Here is a 4093-nt window from a genome sequence, read left to right as displayed (position 1 = left end):
CAGAGGTGGCACCGTGTTGGCTGTAAACAGCGGGAGGGAGCGGCCGGAGGCGGGATCGCGGGAGCCGGGATGGGGGCAGGGAACGGGAACGGGATGGGGAACGGGAACGGGAATGGGAATGGAAACGGGGACGGGAATAGGAATGGGAATGGGAATGGGATGGGGAATGGGAACAGGAATGGGAATAGGAGTGGGGATGGGAATGGGAATGGGAACGGGAATGGGAATGGGAATGGGAATGGGAATGGGAATGAGAATGGGAATGGAAATGGAAATGGGAATGGGAACAGAATTGGGAATGGGAGTGGGAATGGAAACGGGGACGGGAATGGGAATGGGAATGGGAATGGGAATGGGAATGAGAATGGGAATGGAAATGGAAATGGGAATGGGAACAGAATTGGGAATGGGAGTGGGAATGGAAACGGGGACGGGAATGGGAACGGGAACGGGAATGGGAATGGGGACGGGACTGGGAATGGGAATGGGAATGGGAATGGGAACGGGGACGGGAATAGGAATGGGAATGGGAATGGGAACGGGAACGGGAATGGGAATGGGAACAGAATTGGGAATGGGAGTGGGAATGGGAATGGGAATGGGAATGGGAATGGGAATGGGAACGGGAACGGGATGGGGAACGGGAATGGGAATGAGAACGAGAACGGGAACGGGAATGGGAATGGGAATGGGAATGGGAGTGGGAATGGGAATGGGAATGGGAATGGGAATGGGAGTGGGAATGGGAACGAGAATGGGAACAGGAACAGGAATGGGAATGGGAATGGGAATGGGAACGGGAATGAGAATAGGAGAGGGATGGGGAATGGGCTAAGGGATAGAGATAGGAATAGGGATAAGGGGTGTGAGATAGGGAATGGAATAGGGATAAAGGATAGGGATAGGCATAGGGATATAGGGATAGGGAAATAGGGATAGGGATAGGGATAGGGATAGAGGTATAGGGATAGGGCTATAGGGCTATAGGGATAGGGAGATAGGGATAGGGATAGAGAATAGGGGGTGAATAGGGATAAGGGGTGGGGATAAGAAATGAGGACAGGGCTAAGGGATGGGGTAGGGAATAGAGATAAAGGATAAGAAGAGGGATAAGGGGTAGGGATAAGGATAGGGATAGGGACAGGGACAGAGGGATGAACAGGGATAAGGGAATGCGAAGAGAGGTGGATAAAGGACAGGAATAATGGGTATGAGATAAGGAAAGAGATAGGGAGAGGGAGGAGAGGGAGGGGAGAGGGGTGGGAATAAAGGATACAGATGGGGATAAGGATAGGGATAGGGAATGGGATAGGGAATGGGATAGGGAATGGGATAGGGAATGGGATAGGGAATGGGAGAGAGACAAGGGGGAGGGACAAGGGATAAGAATAGGGAAAACGCATAGGGATCAGGAAAAAGGATTGGGATAGGGATAAGGGATTGGGATAAGGGATAATGGAATGGGATGAGGAAAGGGACAGGGATAAGGGATAGGGATGTTGATAAGGGATAGGGATCAGGATAGGAATAAGGGATAGGGAATGGGGTAGGGATAAGGGATTAGGATAGGGATAAGGGGTTAGGATAAGGATAAAGGATTTGGATAGGGATAAGGGGTTAGGATAGGGATAGGGATAAGGGATTGGGATAAGGGGTAGGGATAAGGGAATGGGATAGGGAAAGGGACTGGGATAAGGGATAGGGATGTTGATAAGGGATAGGGATTGGGATAGGGATAAGGGATAGAGATAGATGGATAGGGATAAGGGATTAGGATAGGGATAAGGGGTAAGGATAAGGATAGGGATGGGGATAAGGGATTGGGATAATGGATAGAGATAAGGGAATGGGATAGGGAAAGGGACTGGAACAAGGGGTAGGGATGTAGATATGGCATAGGGATCGGGATGGGGATCGGGGGAGGGATAAAAGATAAGGAAAAGTGAGTAGGGATAAGGGATTGGGATAAGGAATAAGGACAGGGAAAAGGGGCTGCACGGCTTCTCGGGGACTCTGAGGCAACGGTGGCCTCGGAAATGTCACCCTGTGTTGTCACCCACGGGGCCAACGACACCCGGAGCGGGGCCAGGGGGCCCCACAGGAGGAGGAGGCGGAAGGAAGGCAGGACGTGACTTTTATTAACATTAGAAACCACAAAACCCCCACATTTTTCCTTAAAATTTGACATCCAGGCCTTGGTTTTTCAGTCATCCCAGTCTGGAGGAGCCCCTGGCACCGAGTGGGATAAACTGGCGGTGTCCCCAAACTGTCCCCGACCCCCGCGACAGTTTCGCTTCAGAGAAAGGAACCTTGGAAAAACTTTGGATGGGATTTGGGATTTTTGGGGTCAAACGGGCAAAAGGAGCAGCGCCGGGATTCCCGCGGATCTTTCAGGATCACCGGAGCAGGCAGGAAAACCCCAAAGATATTCCCAAATCCACATTCCCAAATGCAGCCCGGGCTTTGTTTTGCCCCAAATGTCCCCAAATCCTCTCCGGGATTTTCCATCTTGGAAAAAAATCCCTAAATCCCCCCTGGAGTGGGGCTGGCAGCAGGGAAAAGCAAAACCCGGGTGGGGTTGGGGACAGAATTCCAGAGGTGGGGACACGGCCACTTCCCTGTCCTGGCTCCACCTGGCTCAGGAAGAGGCGGGATCAAGATAAATTAAAGGATTAGGGGAAGAGCGGAGGAAAAATCCCAAATATCGTTGGAAAAATTCCAGGCGAATTGTGTCGGGTGGGGAGGGGAGGACGGGCAGGATTGTCACTTGTCACCTGTCCCTGCCTCAGTTTCCCCGCCCGAGCCGTCCCTTTAAAACGCTCCAAAGGGAGCGGAGCAATAAATAAGAATTCCCTAAAAAACGGGGAAAAAGAAAAAAAAAAAAAAAAGACGGAAAGTTTCTCATAAAATCATTTATTTTAAATATTTCCCTGCAAAATCCTGGGAATTCGGGGCCCGGGAGATGTGGCCCCATAGGGAGCAGCAGCCCGGGGGTGGAGGGCAAGGGGAATGCTCAGTGTTAATGATCATTATTAATTAATGAATCGGTTAATTAATCAACAGCAGCGGGTTTGGGGGTGTGGGGGGAACCCCCAGGGCAGGGCCTGAGTGTGGGGAGGGGGCTCGGGGTGTCCCCCTGGTCCTGTCACAGCCGTGTCCCTGCGGGGGTGGGGGGTGGCACTGCGGGGTGTCCTGGCAAGGTGGTGACACCGCAGGACACCCGGACAAGGTGGTGATGCCACAGGACACCTGGACAAGGTGGTGACACCGCGGGGTGTCCCCGCAAGGCAATGCCACCACGGGATGACAAAGTGATGCCACCTCAGGACACCTGGGCAAGGTGACGCCACCCCAGGGTGTCCCGCCAAGGTGACACTCACACCCTCCAGTAGCTGCTCCTGTCCCCAAGGGCCACCGCATGCCAAGTCCCCCTGGTCCCCAACCCCACCCTCAGCCCAAGTGGCCCCGCAGGAAGCCACTGTCACCCCCTGGGAGCTGGGGAGGGACCCTGGGTGTGGCAGGGGACAAGGGGCGTGTGGCCGGTGCCAGTGGCAGGACGGTGCCACCCCAGGGTGGGATTGGGGGCGCTGCTGGCAAAGACCCCCCGGGATGCCACTGTCACCGCTGTCCCCATGTGTCACCCAGCGGGGTGGGACAGTGACCCACAGCCCCTCGCGGGGGTCCCTCTGGGGTCCGCCAGGCTGGGACAGCCCCAGAAAGGGACAGGCGGGGTTTGGGGGTGTCCCAGGGGTGGCGGCAACCTGGGGACAACACTTGGGGACATCACCCAGGCCAAACTGGGGACAAACACCCGCCACCCCGGGAGCAGCGCCACCACCCCGCGCTCACCGCGGTGACCCCAGCCCGGCACAGGCGGGGAAACTGAGGCACGGCCCTTCTCCGAGGACACCGCGGGGACAGAGCCGGGCGCCACCTCTCGCTGTCCCTTTTGTCCCCCCAGAAGAGACACCCGGGCCAGCGCCACCCCACGCTGCTGCTGTCCCCTCCCGCAAACACCTGGAGCGGGGATTTGGGGACAGCCCCGGTGACAGCGACACCTCGGAGCGACACCAGCTCCACCCGCCGGCCAGGG

The sequence above is a fragment of the Taeniopygia guttata genome, chromosome 4 (genome assembly GCF_048771995.1).
Source record: "Taeniopygia guttata chromosome 4, bTaeGut7.mat, whole genome shotgun sequence".
Classification (NCBI taxonomy): Eukaryota; Metazoa; Chordata; class Aves; order Passeriformes; family Estrildidae; genus Taeniopygia; species Taeniopygia guttata.
This window is presented reverse-complemented; position numbering follows the sequence as displayed.